The sequence below is a fragment of the Schistocerca gregaria genome, unplaced genomic scaffold (genome assembly GCF_023897955.1).
Source record: "Schistocerca gregaria isolate iqSchGreg1 unplaced genomic scaffold, iqSchGreg1.2 ptg000378l, whole genome shotgun sequence".
Taxonomy (NCBI): Eukaryota; Metazoa; Arthropoda; class Insecta; order Orthoptera; family Acrididae; genus Schistocerca; species Schistocerca gregaria.
This window is the reverse complement of record NW_026061824.1, coordinates 17,386,356-17,408,838: the sequence shown is the minus strand read 5'-3', so window position 1 is coordinate 17,408,838 and position 22,483 is coordinate 17,386,356.

The following is a 22,483-nucleotide window of genomic DNA, read 5'->3' as shown; positions in this document are numbered from 1 at the left end:
TCGAATCCCTGCCCAGTACAAAGCCTTACCTCACGGCAATTCAAGTAAGTTACTTGTTAAGAACCAAGATTCAACATCTCTCGTCGTTCGTTAACAGTGAAAATAGGTGCTGGGTAGGAATTCGCGTCCGGCAAAAATACTTGCGATATGTAATTTAAAGTGGAAATTTGAAAACTGGCTCTGTCTAAAATCGAGGTATATCACTCTCTGTATGCCTAATCAGGAGTGACAGTTAGTATCCGTCAGGCACGAAATCATTGCTTAGTCTGCATGACCTGAGTTTGCATCCATAAGCAGAACGAGACGGTTCGTCGTGTCATTTGAAGTTCATACATATTCTCAACTGGTTGCCCGTGAATAACTTCAATTTTTAGTCTCATTTTGTGTTCAATGATAAGTACGGTATGTTACTTTGAAGAGGAAATCATGAATACGACGAATTTACTACGTGTATTACCTATCTGACGTAATAATGAGAGTGGTAAAATGTCAGGTATGTCATTTATTGTAATAAATGTGAGCTACAAGCCTTAAGGGCAGTCTTATCTGTGATAAGGTGTTCCGTGATATTTGTAGTATCGTGGTATTACTTTACATCTTGAGTTATTGCGATACAGAACAGTGTTTTCTTGTGGTGATTTGTTGGAACCATTTTCAATAGTCAAACGACTGTACCAAGGAGCGATAAGGGGACTTGCTAGACAGTTGCGCTATGTGGGTTGCATGTGAATCAGGCGAAATTCAATTCGGGCGTTAGGATAGTTTTGAGCATGACTGTACGTGTAGGGTCAAATGAATGATTAGAGTTGAAGAAAAACTGGATGATTAATTCAAGACAAAGAGCTTCACAAATTGATAAGTCGATAACGTGTTGGGCCACCTCTGGCCTTTCCGCGGTCAGTTACTAGGCTTGACATTCACTGATAAAGTTAGTTTATACCCTTCTGACGGATATCGTACCAAATTCAGTTCAGTTGGTTCGTTACATCCTCAAAATCGCGACCTGCTTTAAAGAACCTGCCCATTGTGCTCCAGATGTTGAAAATTGATGAGAGATATGGCGATCTTGCTGAGCAATTTATTGCCTTGCGTGTACAAACACGTAGATACGATATCCGTGTGTGGTGCGTAAATTGTCGGTAGGCACCTCACTTAGTGTCCCGAGCAGAGTTCAAGCCGCCATAAAGACAAAGGGTGGACGCACTGCATATTAATGTCCACTAACAGGTGTCTGTACACTCACTGATAGGATAGTGTATTTCGAAATGTTAGCAGAGGCCAGAAGTTGGAGCATTTGGTCTTCCTTTTTAAAGCTTACGTGGGGCGAGTCGTAGAATCTCTAAAAAGAGACACCTCTGGCAACACTAGTTGAAAGTGGCCTTCAAACTAGCCGTCAGAGCTGCCGTAGCCGAGACGCCCCCTGGGTAAACGCTACGGATTTCTGCAGTCGCGCCTCGCGATCTGTCACGAATTATGGAATGTATTCGCAGATACCAATTGTAATACGACAACGGCTATACAGTTTGCTGGAAACGTACAGGATGTTCTGAAATTCCCATCACTACCTGCTACAACTTGTAGAGGGGACTGAGTACATAATACTCTTATTTTAAATTGTAACCTGTCTCCCGAGACGTACCGTATACTAGAACCACTTGAAAACATGTTGGTAACGCTGTCACTTTGATAAGTAATTTGTTACATTGAGGAGCCAAAGAAATATCGTTTAAGGTCCCCGCGAGCACGCAGAAGTGCCTCAACACGCCGTGGCATGGACTCTACTGATGGCTGAAGTCGCGCTGCAGGGAACTGACACCATGAAACCTGCAGAGCTGCCCATAAATCCGTAACAGTAAGAGGGAGCAGAGATCTCTTCTGATCAACACGTTGCAAGGCATTCCAGATATGCTAGTTAATGCTATAAAATTTACTAGAAACGTACAGTATGTTTGGGGAGTTTGGTGGCCAGCGAAAGTGTTTAGGCTCGGAAGAGTGTTCCTGCAGCCACTCTGTAGCAACTGTGGTTGTGTGGGCCGCTCCATTGTCCTGCTGGAATTACCCACTTCCGTCGGAATCCACAATGGACACGAATGGATTCAGGTGATCAGACAGGATGTATCTAGACGTATCAGGGATCCAACATCACTCCGAATGCGCACGCTCTACAACGTCACAGTCCTCCACCAGATTGAACAGTCCGCAGTTGACATGTGGGGTCCATGGAGTCATGATGTTGTCTTCATACCCATACACGTCCATACTGTATATACATTTTGAAATGAGACACGTCCAACCAGGGATTATGTTTCGAGTCATCAACAGTCCAATGTTCGTACCGATGGGCCCAAATGAGGCGTAAAGCTTTGTGCTGTGCAGTCAGCAAGGGTACACGAGTGGGCCTTCGGCTCTGAAAGCCCATGTAGATGATGTTTCCATGAATGGTTCGCATGCTGATACTTGTTGATGGTCAAGCATTGAAATTTTCAGTTATTTTCGGAAGGGTTGCACTTTCGCCACTCTGAACGATTCTCTTCAGATTCCATTCTTGCAGGATTTTTTTTCTGGCCGCAGAGATGTTGGAGATTTATTGTCTTACTGGATTGCTGATATTCACGGTGCCCTCGTGAAATGGTCGTACAGGAAAATCCCCACTTCATCGCTACCTCGTAGATGCTGTGTCCCATCGGCCTTGCGCCAAGTATAAAACCACGTTCAAAGTCACTTAAATCTTGATAACCTGCCATTGTAGCAGCAGTAACCGATCTAACAACTACGGTAGACACATGTCTTACATAGGCGTTGCCGGCGGCAGCACCATATTAAGCCTGTTTACATATCTCTGTGTTTGAATACGTATTATTATAATAGTTTCTTTGGCATTTCAGTGTAGATGTGACCGAGTACATCTATTGTTCTACAGTTTCACTCTTTAATAACCAAAGAATCAAAAAAATCGGTCTTCAGAGACACTGGTTTTACAGGAGGGCGTTTTCCAATTTGAAATTACAATGATATTATTTCCTTCAGCTGCTGACGGGCGTTAATAGATATCAACGAAGACAGGTGAAAATGTGTGCCCCGACCGGAACTTGAACCAGGGATCTCCTGCTTAGATGGCAGTCGCTCTATCCATCTGAGCCACAGACGGCACAGAGGATAGTGAGACTACAGGGACTGTCTCGCGCACGCCTCCCGCGAGACCCACATTCTCACCTTTGTATGTCCACACACTACATTCGTAGCGTCCTTTCGCACATGTCCGGAAGAACAGACACAATATCCATATAAATATATTTTCCAATTCGCGTGCGCTGCGTCTCCACGGGGCACCACAGACGCACCTGCTGACGGTGAAGACACCCATAGTCGAAGACGTTGTGCAATGGCAACGAAAAGCGTGTGGGGAGGTGTCAGACGTTGTGGACAACGATCTTGATAAAGGCGACCAGCAGCTCTTCCAGTACTGTGCGCTTTGGCCACACAGGATACTCGTGTCGGTGTATTCGGCAAAAGTGTGCTCAGAAATGTTGCTCTAACACTCACAGACACATGAACGAGACTCGATCCAGGTCAGAGAGGAGACAGCCGTCAAATGACATCATAGGATCAGACGTAAGTAACCCCCCCCCCCCCTCCAGTGATAATAACCCTGTTGCATACCACATTAGCGAAGGTGTATTTATACGGCTGTAGCACGGATATACCTTTCCATACATGGGCTCCTCTTCAGAATATCGTCACTCAGTTCCCTAGAAGTTTTTAACGGGAATTTTGCAACATCCTGTATCTCTCCACTAACTATACAGTTCTTTCCAGAATTAGATCCCTCTGCAGTGGAGTGTGCGCCGATATGAAATTTCCCGGCAGATTAAAACTGTGTGCGGGACCGAGACTCGAACTCGGGACCTTTGCCTTTCGTGGGCGAGTGCTCTACCATCTGAGCTACCCAAACACGACTCACGTCCCGTCTAAACAGCTTTACTTCTGCAGTACCCCGTCTCCTACCTACAGCTGTTGTACGACATTCGAAATATACGGATGTATTTCAGAATTTCGGCGTAATGCAACTTCGCAGAAACATGGCTGAATTTTCCTGTATATTGTTATCATTAAAACCAAGCACCGTCTCAGTACCTAATACTTTTTGATATGGAGACAATTTTCATCATTTCAAGCACTATTAAAGTTGGTAGGTGTAGGAAAAAAAATACCAGTACCATACTGAAAATATCGGTGAGAAGCGATAGAATTCCTACAAACAACTTGGAGAAAATCATTTTGGGTTCTAGGCCATGTCATTATAAAACAGTGAAACAACTAAAATAACTACATTCCGACCATCGTTTGAACGATCCTCTTCAGAGCGAATAAATGCCACGAAATTTCAAATCAGCAGCAGTGAAATGAAAGGTCGATTTGGAAACAGATCCTATTTCTTCTTTCTTATCTTCGATTAATTTCCCAAATATCTTGTTCATTTCGTATGTTGCTTTCTTTATACAAGGTGTTTCACATTTCTAGAGCTTGCAATTTTACCTAGTAACTCATGCATGCAAACGTCATCTAACGAGGCTACAGAGCATCAAAATACAGGCACCAGCCCCGGCGAATGTATGTAAGTAGAGTGTGATGCCGTGATTATTTATCAATTTGATCATGTATCATGTTCCGGAAGTTACAAGGGAATATCGTTATCATACCTCTGACGGCGGAATACAAGTACTGGTACTGTTGTTGCTAACTTTCATAGGTGGTAGTATGGATCAAAGTAAGAAAAAAATGTCCGGTAAACATGGGCTACAAAATGCATACCTGAGGCGCTATGAGCACTTGTTCAACAGTGGAGATATGTTTTATGCTAGCGAAGATGAACAAGTCCTCACAGCTCTTAAGGTATGCATTTTACAGCCCATGTGTACTGGACATTCGGTCCATACTACCACCTCTGAAAGTTTCCTGCCCTACATCTTAGCTGCAACACTACTGGTACATACTGTCACACGCAACAGGAATGTCTTCTCTTCCAATTTTCCGTTATAGGGACATAACCTCAAATTTATACATTTATCCATCTCCATCATCATAGAAAATTGGTAACATCTTCATTGAATCTTTCTGTGTACACATATTTTACAGACTCCAGCGCCTGTAACTTCGATACCCTGTAGCGTCGCTGGATGACGTTTCCAGACATCGATTCCTATGTAAAACTTCATCTGGTAGGTCCCCTCTACAGACGCGATAAGTGTGTAGCACGACGTGTGAAACATTCTGTATGCAAAGTGAATAACATGGGTGAATGGGCTAGAACCGAACCGCCCCCCCCCCCCTCCCATTATCTCTCTCTCTCTCTCTCTCTCTCTCTCTCTCTCTCTCTCTCTCTCTCTCTCTCTCTCTCTCTCTCTCTGTGTCTCTCTCATTCTCTCACTTTCATTCTCTCACTCTCTCTTCTCAACTATCAACTGCCAGCTTTCCTTTATGTCTTTTAAGTCTTAAAATTGCTGTCTGATTTCTGGCAGAGCTCTAGATAACATGCCGCTCACTGTATTTTATCGCTGGTTGCATCATCTTAAATTCAAACTGTATATTTTGCTCAAAATTGTCAGAAGTTATTTTGTAACATCTATAGATGTTATAAATATGGGTTGAATTTCTTCAACCGATCTCTAGCGGCTAGTGTGTTCTCTCAAAATCGATTTTCCTCTAGCTCGTCTCCTCTAATTCCTGTGTAAATATTTTGGATCAGTATTTTCAGCCAGGACGTATGAAAGTGATGGTTCGATAGTATCCGCACTTATCACTATTTGCCTTATTTGGTGTTGGTGTTATTTTTTTCGTTTAGTCTGAAAATTTAGCAGTCACGTCAGTTAGCATAGATGTTGAGGAGTGAAGCAGCAAACGTCGACAGAGTGAGTCCTCGCCGGTGCTGATAGAGCCTTCTGGTGGCGAAGCCCTGCACTACAGACAACTGAGTGTGTGAGGAACTAGTAGCGACATCTAGCAGCGAAGTGATGAACAGCAAAATGGCCGCGAAAATTGAGTGACTTAAATGTCTAGTTGCTGTTTATTTCTTCCTTTACACTATTATTACAAAACAGATTACGGCATCACTGCTCGGTTTGTCTGTTACCGTATTTTTGTGTATTTCACACATTACAAAATAGTTCTGTTCTGATAACATATAATGCAAACTACATCTCGAGCGACATTAATGTACGCAGCATGTTACATTCATCATTCCCTCTTCGTAATTTAGTATTACTAATAGTTTTGTCCACACTTTTAAGCATTAAAAATGGATATGTGGCTCGGAACAGGACTACTGTTACATTAAATGTTAACAACATAATCGCACGGTATAGTGAGTTAAAGAGTATTGAACAGCAACGAGAACTGTAAGTAAGTTTATGCAGTGCAACGTTAGTGATATAATAGTACAGCAGTAATAGGCGTTTTTCAGCCCTTATTTCTATTTTACAGTTTCACTCATTACTGATGGCAAATGCCTTGCAGAGAACGTAATATTCTGCATCTTCAGTACGGCCTTTACAATCTCTTTCATTGAACTGCACTTAACCCGGAGAGGTAGTAATACAATTTTTTCTCTGATCTACAAGATACTTTTACAAAAAGTAGAGGCAGAGAGGTAGTCATGTAACTATTAATCGAAATATTATATGAACTATATGGGCGTGTTAGTAAAATCACCAAGAAATTCCTCTTATTAATTTTAAGTGTTATCTGTTTGATTCAGCATTCAGCTCACATAAAACCACGAGAAATATCGTTTTTATAAAAAAAACAGTTTATGTCATTAGTGACCTGTGTAAAATCAAACATCTCATTTTGACACTAGAATAATTTGAGAAAAAAAGGCCTGTTTTAGTTTTTGAAAATGCAATAAGTGAAAACAATGTATTTTTAAAAGGTATTGTCAATTGTTACGAAACGATTTATTATACAGAATTTATTAATCGCATAGTAAATCATGATACAAAAAAGAACACCTTGTTGGCTTGTGATACAATATTTTGCATTTTCTTATGACTTTGAAATAATTACTGCTTTTTCAGCACTGAGAATGAGTAAAATACATTATGTAATATATGAATCAGTATGATAAACTTTTTTCGAATATTCATTGTTAACTACAAGAAAATGGCAGATGTTTGGGTATTTACCTCAGAAGTATTCAGCACACGAAGGATAACAAAAATCATTTTTTTGGTAAGGTTTTTGTTTCATAGTTTCCTACAAATATTACTGATACCATAGTGAGGTATATTAAGTACCTTAAAATATATATAGATGTGGTCTGGTGAAGAAAGTGTGTGAATTAAAATTTAAAATGCTTGCACCAGCATAACCAGGTTTAGTTTGTAGTGTGGGAGTGAGCTCCACGTGGGACCCGAAGCACGGACCCCACGGGGGTACCCGGCATGCGCCACATGCCAAGGCAGAGGTGGAGGCTAGTGTTCGGAAGTCTGAAAATTCCAGCGCCGGCCGGGGATTGAACCCCGGCCCGGCTGGGGCGAATAGCCCCAGCCGAGGCGCTGGAACGTTCCAGACCCCCTTGCCACTAGACCACCGGGGACCCCGGCTGTTTCTTGCTCCATAGTCCAGCTACTGGTCGTAGAGCACTTCCTGTTGTCCTCCGTGTTTACACCGAGGCAGTAGTGGCGTGGTGTAACAGGAAGTGTTTACTTGCGTCCGCTGGATGTCCACTTAGTGTACGACTTATTTACCCGGCTGACGTTCGTGTCGCTATAATCTCCTTAGTTCCGTTACAATTACATGCAGGGACTGAAAATCTGCCTATGCAGTTGCACGCAGTCGCATCTCACTATTTGAACCTCTGTAATTCGATCGTGTTGTCAAGACCCATGTCAGAACTGTTTATCGAAGAATGCTCATGTGTTCGGTACATTTCATAAACGGAAGCGACTGGGATAACAGACAGCCCGTAAACATTTTGTAATGAAGTGTCAGCCGGTACGTAATACTCGATATCTGGAGTTGTTTTATCGGTTATTAAGATAATCGTTTCACCCCTATACACTTACAAAATTCCCGTGTTTTCTTAATAAAGCATAAGCACAGTACATAAATCCCTCGCGAAAATGACATCGGAGAAGTACAAGTGTTCGAGTGCCACAGAAAACAAGTGGGTCCTTGAAGGTGTGGAACGGAGAGCACAACTAAAATAAGATGTAACGTTTCGGGATTCCCTCATAGTCGCGTAGACACTCCAGAAGCAGGAAGATCCGTTTGATGACGTCTCTTGAGGAGCGAGGAAAAAATTCACTCTCAAATAACTACTGTACAAGATGCCTCGCCGCCTCTTGAAGGGTGTCATGGGATTCTGCAGCCGTGGACTCGGCGACCTGTGAGCCAACGCGGTGTTTCTGACCACATACATTTTAGCTGCGGGTTCTCCGACGTGCAAAGGAAGCCGCGACAATGGGGAGGCTCTGCGTGCCGTTTTGTAATAAGAACGCCTCTCCACATTTTATCGTAGGAATGATATAAATTTTAAACTTCTTAGATCCACCGAGTCATTATGTATTCTTAAAATATCTTTTAACTCTTTTTCAACACATATGTATCTTTTACCTCTTTCACTGAAGAAGCTGACCAACAGATTTTTTTTCAATTTCAGGTATTGGTTTTATTGCATTCTCCTTTAGCGTATTGATCAGAAATTGTAGGTTAAGATACCTTTGCCTTATTGAGTATCGTTTGCTATGCCAAACTTCGACAGCATTCATGGTCCTGTGCATCGAATTGATGACGGTAGATAGCTGACCGAAATCACTTTGAAATAAATTCTCTGAACGCAGATAACTTTGATACAGTAGTGTTAGGTATCGAAGTATTATCTAACGCAACTGAAGCCAACCTAAGAGTGAATTTATTTCGAAATAATTTTAGTCGACTGTCTGTCTTCACCAATTCCACATTTCAGGTTGTGTACTAGCATTTTCCATCTATTGACTGATTAAATAGTCTACGCCACTGGGCACTTGCTACGCTGTTACTCTCCATGCTTCATCAAGGCAGTCCGGTGGAAGATGGACTCTACAGCACACGTGCGGCAAGACAAACGAACTACTTCTTCATCCCTGTATTGCTCCACTAATCGCAGTTCTTGTATGTCTTCCACAGGCATTGCTTGAAATGAAAATTACAACTGTAAAATAAATGTCTCGGATAACACTGTTTTCATAGTTTAATTTGCAATCATTTCGAAGTAAAGCAATGCAGTTTTAAATGACAACCAAGTTATGACATTTCTCGGTTGAGAAAAAATATTTCACAATTATTTTGACTTTCCTCTGGTAAAAAAGCTAGTCATCCGTGCTTCAGGTATCAACAAGTTGTTTCGAACACCTCTGAAACGTCCGTCCATAAGAAGAGCTTTATTTTCAAACATTTTCTCCCCTTCTTCGTAACTGATCACCAGGATTCATTTATCAGGAACAGGGTTATTATCAGTCTCCAAAAAAACTTCAGTCACTTTCAAAATATCTTCGTGCTGCCGAATCCCTGAACTACTGCCACGGTTATGGGACATCCCAGAAGCTTCCCTTACACAGTGCAGTCTTTCTCATAATTCGTTATACTTGCGACGTAATCTAAACCTTTATCTCGCAAATCTTGAAATTGCTCTTTAAACCCTCCGAAAAAAGGCACTGTCTACTCACCGCAGACTGTTTCCCAGCAGTTATGCATTCGTTTCTCAATATCCACATCTGTTTCGTCAGGTTGGGCGAGAAACTTACTGTTGAGCCGTGATTCTACCATTTACAATTTTTAAACTGCCGCTGCTCCTATTCCGTTCGGAGTTCCTGTACAAGCAATTCGTATAATTACCACATTTCCGGTGCTCCTGGCACCGCTTACCATCCTTTCCCCTTTCTGTTTCCTTTTCCTTTCCTTTTTCTAACCACAGGCTCCAGTCACATTAACGTGATCACCGCCTGTGTCCGACGCTAATGAGTAGGGTATGCGTAACGCGGAAACTCAGCCACTTATGTGACATCCAAAAGGACGTGATCATTGCCTTTCGGGCCACAGGTGGATGCATTTTCGAAACGGCAGAGTTCGTAAAATGTTGGCGTGTTGCCATATTTAAAGCACGCCGCGCATGGCGCTGTCGAGAGCCGACGCTGAGGCCGTTGTGGTGCCCCACGGTCCACAGAGGACAGGAGTTAAAGGAGACCGCAGGTGAATAACGTGCAACTGCTGAGCAACTGACCATGCACGTGAACCGAAGAGCCTACCGACAGTGTCTCCTCTAAGACCACTCAGCGAAAAATGCTATGTGTGGGTCTCCACAGCAGACTCCTGGTCCACACACCTATGCTGACTGCTGTTCGTCCTCGACGAAGGCTGGAATTTTTACGCCAGTTCTGCGACTGGGCGTCCACTGAACGGTGACCTGCGGGCTTTCCAAGTGACAGACAGACGATGGCGTGTAGGGCGCGATTCACCTGAAAGTGAACACCCTGCAACAGTCGGCGGCAGGGTTAGGACAGGAGGAAGGATCGTTACGATCTCACAAACGTTATCGTGACACTCCCGTCGTTCTGGAAGGCACAGTGGATGAGCAGAAATATCGGTCGGAACCGTTGCCACACCTACATCGAGTCTTTTTTCCCTCGGAATCTACCAGCAGAACAACTAAATCTGTGACACAGCTTGCAGTGTGAAAAGCACCAGGATGAGTTTGCTGTACTCCGCCGACCACCAGGCTTCCCGGAATCGAGAATATGTGGGACCACCTCGATGAAGCTCTTCGTATCCTGGGTCCTCAACCGAAAAACGTAGCGCAGCTAACTAAGGCACCGGCGTCGGCATGGCTCAGTACCTCACTGACTTCTGCGCGTTTCTCAGTTGTCCGCGCTTCCCGTTAATCGTACCCCCCTACAGTGACTCAATGACGACACTCTCCCGTACACGTCAGCATCATCAACAGCCGCAGACTGCTGTTCCCTCAGCCTGTCACCTCATTTATGTCTATACAGCATAACAGCTGTCTGTTACACTTCCTGGGACACTCCTGACGATATCCTTGTGTCTGATCAACGCTCGCCGTCGAGAACGTACTGGTATCTGTTGTAGACTTGAAGCCGCTCTCATATCTGGGAACCGACTCCGTATGCTCATACGAGGCCCTTGGTTAACAGTGTGCAGTGGAGCACCGTGCCAAAGGCTTTTCTCAAATATAGGAGAGTGCAATGTGCTTGGGACCCTTCATCCGTGGTTCGCAGTATATAATGTGCGAAAAGGGCAAGCTGCGTTTCACACGAGCTTTCTAAAACCGTGCTGATTTCTGGACGTAAGCTTTTCGGTGTCTAGGAAATTTATTATAATCATATTTAGAATACGTTCTAGGATTCTGCAGAAAATCGATGTCTGTAATTTTGCACATCCTTTCTGTTACTCTTCTTTTACACGAGTGTCACCTGCGATTTTTTAAACTGCCTTAGGTTGGACCCATTACAGGTGTAATATTCAGAAGGCAAATGTATATTGATCTCGTTATATACGGCTGCAACTTGCGCTTTTGCCAGTCCTTTGCGAAATACTGCTGGGCAAGAGAAAGGCGATAAATGCGAATGAAGTAAGTAAAACTGAAATTGTTTTAACTTCTTCGCTGTCGCCGAATCCTTTCCAAGCGATGCGTCCTTGAGCGGGTCAAACAGGTAGCAATAAATGCTCTACAAGTGAGGTTGACTTTTGAAGTTTTTCTTACCAGTCAAGTACAATGCAGACAGCTTCCATTCTGCATAATATCAGCAATATGAAAATGAAAATTCACGAAAGTCAAATCTGGACTGTAGCGATAATGACGCAGAGTCTCCCAACCCATTACTGTTTCTTTTCCCTTCCAGTGGTTTCTTGGATCAGCTGCGCTATGTTTGGGCGAGCGTTGTTGTGTAATAGTATCACGTCTTTTCTTTGACATTGGCGACCCTTTCCTCTCGTTTTCGGCTTTACTTTGCTCATCACTATGTGTGAGTGGTCAGCGCTGCATCCTGTACGCTGATCTTCCAAATAATCACCAAAATACAACTACTTTGGCATCCAAATGATGGCCAGCATCACTTTCCTCGCTGATGCTCGAGTTTGAATTCCTTTCGGACAGGTGAACTAGTGTGCTTCCATTTCACTCCTTGTCTTTTCGAGTCGGGTTCCCCATTTTGAACGAAAGTTTAATCGCACGTTAAAATCTCGTTCGAAAAAGGTTCACCTTCACGTTCATAGCACTCTTTGTTTCCTTGTGTTGTGTGAATTCTCTCGGGACCCACGTTGGACTTGTTTCGCTGTACTTGAGCATGTCAATGACGACGTTGTGGACTGTGCCACTACCTGTTGCAGCTATTTTGCTATTCAGTTCTACTGCAACACGTCGGCCATCAGGAGTAATGTCGTCAGAGCCGGCTTTAAGCGAAGGAGGAGACATTTCAATTGGCCGGCCACGGTGTTTTTTTATTAGTCACTGAAGTTAGATTGTTTTTGAACTGTCCTACGTATTTATCAAAAATTTCCGTCTTTCGCACAGCTTCGACCCTACTGAAAAAACGTTAGAGAAAATATTTCGGCCGTTTTCTGCCTTCTGAAAGGGAAAACGCATCGTTGAACGTTGCTCAGTTAATGTGGAAACTTCAACCAGACACGCCATTCTCAATTGCTACATTAAGGTTATAAATAAAACAATTATTTTTTGTCAGCCGCTCTTAGCTCATCACAGTCATGCCATCCTAAAGTCATGAAACTACAAAAATTCTTCCTACGGACTATTCGACTTCATTAATTTGCTTTGCAGGGGAAACTCACGAAGGAGTATGCGCTTAGTATTTAGTCGGTCATTTCTAGTTGATGAGAAAGTTAAAACAAACAAGTAGCAAACCATTGCTCATTTATTTAGGAACAACATTTATCAGATACAGCTGAGTAACGTTTAACCCAAACCTTAAATGTCATATATATATGACACTGCTCGTAGCTGCATCATCTGGCAAGAGTACGCACTAACACCAATAACAAGAAAATGCACCATGACTTTCGTAAACTGTGCATTCTTCATGCCACTGTTGGGAGCAGACATCACACTCAATACAGTCTTCCGTGACAGACTCGTTTTAGTCTTCACCACACCTTGGGCAGTTCAAGACATGAAGTTGGAATAATAGACAATTGTGAAGGTGATTCGATAAACCCTATGCCTGGCACTTAGATATGATTTGCACAATATCCATGTGGGTGTAGATCCCTCCTTGGATTGTGCCCTGGTTGTTGCTGAAGATGATGGAGCAGTTTAATCCAGATTAGCCACAGAGATTCTACGTTGTTCGTTACTGATATTTTGTCCCTCCTTGGTTTAATTTGTTTTCCTAACAATGCATTTTTGTACGTAGACTCAAACAGAATTCCGGATGTTTTTGCAGCTTGCTTTAGATGTTCGAAAACCTAAAATTGTGCAGTTCACAAAACGAAAAATCATAGTGTCCTATGACTACAGCATCAATAACTCTCATTTTCAGTCGGTCAGCTCACACAAATACCTCGGTGTAACACATTGTAAGGATACGGAATGGAAGCAGGACTGAATAAAACTCAAACGATTTCTACACCTGGATAAGCGTTCGACAATGTAAAATGGTGCAAGATCGAAGTTGTGAAGAAAATAGCTCTAGGCAGAGACGGGTATATATTAGTACAAGACCCAAGAGGAAGTAAGAGTGGAAGACGAAGAACGAAGTGCAAGGATTAAAAAGAGAGTAAGACTTTGATGTAGTTATTCGCCTATACTGTTCAATGTTTGTATCAAAGAAGCAATGAAGAAAATAAGAGAGAGGTTCAAGATTCGCACTGAAATACGGGTTGAAAGGATATCAGTGACAGTGTTTGCTGATAATATTATCGTTGTCAGTGAAAGTGAATTACTACAGGATCTGATGAATGAAATATACAATATAATGAGTGTAGAATTAGGGGTCAGAGTAAATCAAAGACAATAGTGATGAGATGAAGCATAAACGGGAAAAGCGAGAGTCTTAACATTGGTGATAACGAAGTAAGAAATGGAACCATCACATCGTGTCGGTCAAAGATAAAGGTGGTGGCGAACTGTAATTTATTGTTAGAATTAAAGAGAAATATAATCAGTGCACAAAGATGATCTTTTTTGAACTATTGGTGCGACCCATACTCTAATATTGCTCCATGGTGTGGGACCTGTCCCATATACGAGTAGCAGGGGATATTGAACTGTTCATAATAAAGACAGCACAGGTTTGTTTGGCTCACAGGAGAATGTAACAGAGATGCTGAAGAAATTGGGAGATGCCTGAAGATACACATAAGCTATCCCGAGAAAGCTTACTTGCCAAATTTCTAGAACATACCGTAAATTTTGAATATACGAGGTGTGTTAAAAAAAATTGGGAACGTTCGTAATTTCGCGCCAATGGCGTGTTGGGGCGAAATGCAGTTGACATCCCTGCACGCGCGTGTGCTTAATGTGTAACTGCGGGAAGTTTCACTGTTGTATGTCTGTTAGCTTATTGTTCAGTGCTGTATTGACTAGAACGTTGTGTCGCACAGTTGGCGAACTTCGAGAGGGTATAGTTAGAGGAGCAATGCGCCTGCAATAAATTTTGCGTGAAACTCAATAAAACCGCCGCTCGGGGTAGCTGCGCAGTCTAGGGGCCTTGCCACGGTTCGTGTGGCTCCCCTCTGTCGGAGGTTAGAGTCCTCCCTCGGGCGTGGGTGTGTGTAAGTGGTGCAAGCCTAGGGACTGATGACATCAGCAGTTGGTCCCATAGGAACATAAGAGCTAAACTCAAGAACACCTCTACAGAGACACGCCAAATGATGCAGGAAGCCTACGGTGATGAGTGCTTAAGCCGCACTCGGTGTTACGGATGGTTCACACGGTTTAAGAACGGCCGGACGGAAGCTAAAGACGACGCTCGTCCTCCGACTTCTGCCAGCAACGCTTGTGTCAGGAACGTCAACGATCCTGTGCGTGCTGAACGAAGACTGACTGTCCGAGAGATTGCAGAAGAATGTAACATTGCAGTTGGATCGTGAAATCCTAATACAGCATCTTGCAATGTATCGTGTTGCCGCCAAGTTTGTGCCACGGCTCACGAGTCAAGAGCAGAAAGACCTCCACCTCCCTATCTGAGAAGAGCCTTAGGATCACCCAAATGAGAACGAGATGTTCCTTAAGAAAATTATAACTGGTGATGGGTCTGCAGTTATGACGTTGTCATGAAGGTTCAATCTTCACAATGTGTAGGGAAATGTTCTGAACGATCAACATATAAAATAGCTTGTCAGGTCAGCTTGGCCCTTGCAGACATTTATTTTCAAAGTTGAAAACCAAGTTGAGAGGACGAAGATTTGTAACGATAGACGCACGGTCCAGCGAAAGGCGAACCAAGTCTGCTCCCAGAAGTGGAAACGGTTTATCAGTCGTGGGGGTGATCATATACAAATATGTGAAGGTAAGCGTAGAAAATTTTTGTGGACAAAGTTCCGGAATTTTTTAAACAGACCTCTTAGACGAAAGGTAATGAATACAGGCAAGTGGTCTGCAAATGTTCGTACGCTTGAGTTCGCTTCCATTCGCTGCTGTTGAAACTGGGCTTAATAATAATATTCCCTGTGTGAGATGTAATTGGAAAACTATGTAAACGCTGAGCTGTGCGCCGCTTACAGCCCACGCGAAATTATTCTCGGAGGGACACATCATTATCCCCTTCGTGCCTAAAGTTGCTTCGGCCAAACTCAAACTCAATTGCCAGGCCGATAGCTCGTTATCCTACTGCTCTGCAAGTAACACTTGGTCTGAAACCATCTGTACGGTTATGTAGGTTAAGACACTGCAGCCACTCAAAATGGTGGCTCCACGTTTGCGAGTAACTGACGAGAAAAGAAATTCTGAATTTTGTGTGACACTCCGTAGCATTAAGAAAGCTGAGTGACGTTAGTTGGTTGTGAGGTGTAATGGAAAGGATAATAGCTTCACATGTTGTGTTCGGATACCAAGATTTAAAAGCCTGAAGTCTTATATTTCAGAAGCAAGGAGCGTAACAATCAAGTGATTTATGAACAGTACGTGCACACATTTTTGCTCGGTTGATTTTAATTGAGGTTGCAACGTGCAGATCAAGCAAGTACCGTACTGTAGAGAGGTTGAGCAAGAGAAGCGTTTGGAACATGTGTTTATCCTTATTTTGGATAGTTAGCTTTCTTATCTGAGAAGTAATTGTGGCTAGCCCTTGACATGCATCACGAATTCCTTCGTCGTTCAGTCTAATATCGCCTTCCCCCCCCCCCCCCCCCCCCACACAATACCCTCCACCTCTCATGATTTTGAAAATAAAAGTGTTCCTAGAAAAGTTGTTCACTGTACAGTTTATTTATGTGCCAAAGTTAGTGATAATGTGGGGGAGGGGGAGGGAAGGCCACAGACCTCAGGGAGGGGGGGGGGGGGGGTAGGACAGGGGGTACTGGCAAATGTCTGATGACACTCAGGAGCAACGGTCTAAGAAAGGCTGGGAACCACTGTTCAACTGCCTGTGAATGTATACTGAACATAAATGTGGAAAACTGACACAACCCACTTTTTGAATTTTTTTAAATTCGAGTTAACTAGTTTTGGAACCGTTTGAGGGACATCTGAAAATGTGGCGCACAGAATTCGCGTCTTTATTTCTTTAGATTGAATCTGGGTACTGGCTCTTTGACAATAAGACAGAGCACTCTTTAATGTATCGCCACGAGCGGCAGTTAAACGGCGACATGTATCGCGAAACCAAAACACCTACTTACCGTGGCAGCGTGGGCGCTATTGCAGTTAATATCCATCTAGCAACTTGCGTTTTAGTTGTCTGTTGGCCACTGGTCAATCTCTTTCCATTGTAAATATAAATACGAATTGTCACCATATATCACAAGCATAACGTTTACCACAGATGTACGTTACAAAGATCTTCACTTAAAAATACAGCATACTTTGCTCTGAAACAATTTTTTGGATTTTTGTGCTTATAACACGACGGCGTGCTGAGAAGATAATGACTCGGTCTGTTTTATTTGAAGTCAGTAACATTCTACATCTTTACTATGGATATCTGCAGCCCTCTGCTTCGTACCGCGTTACATAGCGGTGTGTGACGTGACTATGTTGGGGGTGAGAAAAAGCTCACAACACTAAAAGCACGAATTCGAAGACTTCGTCCGCATGTGGAGCACACTCTCCTTGAGCACGGCAGTGCCAAACTACACACGATCGCTGCGGCATCTGCAGCAAGCCGACGTCCTTGGTTCACTGCCGTCGATCATCCTACACACAGTCTCGATTTTCGTCTATGTGCAAAACTAAGAAAACCTTCGAGCACTTCAATTATTTCAAGCGGTGCAAGCAGAGGTAAGGTTGTGGCTCTGTTAACATAGTCGAACAATATACTGTGACGGTGTCAACAAAATAGTATCTAGTTGGGGAAATTGTGCTGGTTCCGAGGGTGAGTGTGTTGAAAACTAAATTTATTGACGTGAAGAATACCGATGCAGAATGTTCATGAAGTTTGTTTTATTTAAAAATCTTTGTGACTTTTCACTCAAAACTTGTCAACATTACTTTTCTGTACGTCCTCGTACAATGGATGTCTCAAAAAATACGTACATTGATCAAAATAAGTGTTAACATGAATGCTTTTAACAGCACTAGGTTCAAAAAATTTTAACTGTATGCCAATTGCAGATTAATTTTAATGGCAGCTAGCGCGATTATATGAGTGGACTATTAGATTTAATGGTGAGCATTTATGTAATTTTTAAACATTCTCTGCCTTGTCATTCTTCCTCTCTTAAGTGCCTCGTCTTCCAGTAACACTGTCGATCGATAGCATGATCTGTTGTCCGTCCATGGTTTTTCAGACCATTGATTCAGTGCTGAACCCAAACTGCTGGTCTGAGTTATTTAGCCTGGATAATCCTGTGCGTCGTGGGTCACGTATGCCATTAATCTTTCAAAGAAATGGTTCAAATGGCTCTGAGCACTATGGGACTTAACATCTGAGGTCATCAGTCCCTTAGAACTTAGGTTTAAGTAGTTCTAACTAACCTAAGGACATCACACACACACACACACACACACACACACACACACACACACACACACACACACACACACACACACACACACACACACACACACACACACCCGAGTCGGGATTCGAACCTGCGACCGTAGCGGTCGCGCGGTTCGAGACTGAAGCGCCTAGAACAGCTCGTCCACAATGGCCGGCCATTAATGTTTCATTGAATTATTAATTTCAACAAGTTTTATTTATTGTTGCGAAATTGCGCTACCAAAACAATCGAGTTTTGCTATGTGGATGCTGTTGAGAATTTCTGCATTTTCGTACCGCTATATTTTTGACTATATCTGTCGATGGTGTTGTTGTTGTCTTCAGTCCTGAGACTGGTGTGATGCACCTCTCCATGCTACTCTATCCTGTGAAAGCTGCTTCATCTCCCAGTACCTACTGCAACCTACATCCTTCTGAATCTGCTTAGTGTATTCATCTCTTGGTCTCCCTCTACGATTTTTACCCTGCACGCTGCCCTCCAATGCTAAATTTGTGATCCCTTGATGCCTCAAAACATGTCCTACCAACCGATCCCTTCTTCTAGTCAAGTTGTGCCACAAACTTCTCTTCTCTCCAATCCTATTCAACACCTCCTCATTAGTTACGTGATCTACCCATCTAATCTTCAGCATTCTTCTGTAGCATCACATTTCGAAAGCTTCTATTCTCTTCTTGTCCAAACTAGTTATCGTCCATGTTTCACTTTCATACATGGTTACACTCCAAACAAATACTCGGAGAAACGACTTCCTGATACATAAATCTATATTCGATATTAACAAATTTCTCTTCTTCAGAAACGCTTTCCTTGCCATTGCCAGTCTACATTTTATATCCTCTCTACTTCGACCATCATCAGTTATTTTACTTCCTAAATAGCAAAACTCCTTTACTACTTTAAGTGTCTCATTTGCTAATCTAATCCCCTCAGCATCACCCGATTTAATTTGACTACATTCCATTATCCTAGTTTTGCTTTTGTTGATGTTCATCTTATATCCTCTTTTCAAGACACTGTCCATTCCGTTCAACTGCTCTTCCAAGTCCTTTGCCGTCTCTGACAGAATTACTATTTCATCGGCGAACCTCAAAGTTTTTACTTCTTCTCCATGAATTTTAATACCTACTCCAAATTTTTCTTTTGTTTCCTTCACTGCTTGCTCAATATACAGATTGAATAACATCGGGAGAGGCTACAACCCTGTCTCACTCCTTTTCCAACCACTGCTTCCCTTTCATGCCCCTCGACTCTAATAATTGCCATCTGGTTTCTGTACAAATTGTAAATATCCTTTCGCTCCCTGTATTTTACCCCTCTGTCGATGGTATCCTTAATATTTTTCGATACGATCGCATTTCAAATGCCTAATAGAGTCCATGACTCAGCTCCATAGAGTAGGACACCGAACGTGTAACATCGAAGTAGTCGACTGCTCTGAAGGTTCTCAGCAGTCGCCGCGGACTAAATGACTGCAGGGGACTCGATGCATTGGCCATAAGTTTTCTAGTAATTCTGGAGATTTTCCTTTGGACTAAGTATGAAGTCGTTCCTTGTTGCTTAGATCGTGCAGGTTTCAGACCGATTGTGTTAGTATTGCTACACTACTAAATGTGTATCCACCACCATATCAGGGTATATAATGAAACGGCGGCCCTCTTTCGTCATGCCTTACAAGGAGATATCTCCAGCGGTAGGATCGACTTTCTGGAACCATCTATATGGTTATGTAGGTTAAGCACCCAAGTATCGCACACTGCAGCCATTCATCCTGGTGAGTCGACGTTAGCGAGGAAGTGACGAGAAAAGAAATTCGGAATTTTGTGTGAGACTCGATAGTATGAAGAAAGCCGAATGACATAAGTTGGTTATGAGGATAATTGAAAGGATACTAGCTTCACATGCATGAGGTTGTGGGTTCGAATCTCACCAGAGAAATAAATCTATTTTAGGTCTTTATCGAAGTGACATTGATAATCATATTCCTTCAACTGATGTAAATATATATATTTATTTTTTTAGTTCCACTCCTGGGGCACGTGATTCAATAGTGATATGAACTTCTTCATTTGGTCTAGTTTTTCTTCTTATCATCCCTTCTCCACTGGAAATATTTGTTTGTGAACTTTTAATTATCTTCATGTATCAATTCCGATTTAATGTCTCCTGTTTTTATTACCCTGTATTTTCGTCTACGTTATTGTGTACATTATATCGATTTCTCACTTTGCTTGAATTTTATTTTACTTAGAAAACATTCTCTCATTTATGTCCTCATCTACACTATAATTTCCATAGTGCACAAAGATTTTATGTTATGTTTTAAATATTTGTATATCGATTACCATGCAAAAAAGGCACGTCTCCCAAAGAAAAACGTTTTTCACATTAATGCACAGTCAATATAAATAGATTATTTCGTCTTTTGTTTTTTAATTCATTTATCGGAGTTTTGAAGTAATTCAATAGTCAAACAGATAGGTATAATAAATTACACATTCACAAAAATTCCGATTGGAAGAAAAATTAAACAAATGGAAAAGTTCATACGGTGACTAAAACGATGTGACAAAAGAATAGAACGAAATAAATTACATTTAAACCAATAAATAGAATACAAATAAACATCAAAGTCATTTCGATAAAGATTTTTAAAAAAATTTACTGCACCTGACGAGGCATGGTTAAGCTTCTATCGTAACCATTATGACACGTAACCAGACTGTGGAATACGACTTCCTTCACGCTATGTAGCATCACGCAAAATTTTGAAATCTTTTCCGTCAGTTACTTTCAAACCGAGGGCCACCTGGATGCAGGGATCTTAAGTTGCACTACGGCTTATTTGGATTCAAAAGGTCGATCCCACCGCTGGGGGCTCTCCTTGTTAGTTTTAAGAGTAACAAACGGCTCATTTTGAAATAACAGTAATATCGCAGTCCAGTAGCGCCGGACCCTGCAAACTTGAAAGACAACTCCAGCAAAGGCAAAGAAAATGTTACTGTAGCAAGTAAATTACTGTAGGCAACTGAACAACAACGAAATAATAACAATAATTGGTTCGCAGGAGAGCTTCTGTAAAGTTTGCAAGGTAGGAGACGAGGCACTGGTAAAGCTGTGAGGACAGGGCGTGAGTCGTGCTGGGGTGGCTCAGTTGGTAGAGCACTTGCCAGCGAAAGGCAAGGGTCCCGAGTTCGAGTCTCGGTGCGGCACCCATTTTCAATCTGCCAGGAAGTTTCAATAATAATAATAATAGATCCAGTCATATTAATATGACCAACTCCTATTTTCGAGGTCAACGTGTAATAACCCATAGACTCCAGGAGATAGCATTAGTAGGTGATGAATGGGGGTGGGGGGAGGAGGCTGGAAACAGTGAAGTCGTTGTCATAATGCGTAAAAGGGGCGATTTATGTGACGTCCAACAGGGCATAATCGTTGGCTTTCTTCCCAAGGGTGGAAGCATTTCCGAAACGGCAAAATCTGTAATCTTTTCACATGCCACTGTATGTAAAGTAAACCGTGAGTGGCAAAATCTCGGTATTCTAATCCGGCTCCAAGGCAAGTGTGTTGGACTACGGGCAGTAGGCGACACAGGTGAACGATAGCTGCAGATGTGTGTGCTGGCGAGAAGACGTGCAACTTTTGTGCAGCTGACAGCCCAGGCGAACCGAGGGCTGCCACCAATGTTTCCTCAACAACTTATGGGCTTCCGCAGTGGGCACCTGGTCCCTGCACCCACGCTGACTGCTCTTCATTGGCGTTGAAAGCTTGCATTTGCACGCCGGTACCACAACTGAAAGTCCACTGAGTGCTACAGGTGGCCTCTCCATATTCATCACATTTTGTGCTCCATCGGACAGATTGAAAGCAAACGCCCTGCAACCCTGAGGGAGTGTTATGGTGTGGGCAATGTTTTCGTGGCACTCCCTGGGTGATCTCGTTGTTCTGAAAGGCACAATGGATCAACCCTAGTACGCACCTATCCTTGGGGACCAAATCCACCCCTAGATGCACGTGTAACATAGCTCGCAGTGTATGTGCGTGGTTCTGAAAGCTCTAGGATGAATTTACCGTACTGCCCTCACCACCAAATTTTCCGCCTTTAAACCCAATCGAGAATCTGAAAGGTCACCTCGATCGAGTAGTTTGTGCCACGGATCCTCAATCGATAGAATTCTATCGCAGCATGACAAGTACTGGGGTAGGAATGGCTTCTTATGACTGTCGTTACATCATTGACTCTATTCCTGTACGTCTCGTGCTGCAGAAGGTGTTTATTCGGTATTTTAACACGTGGTCAGATTACTGC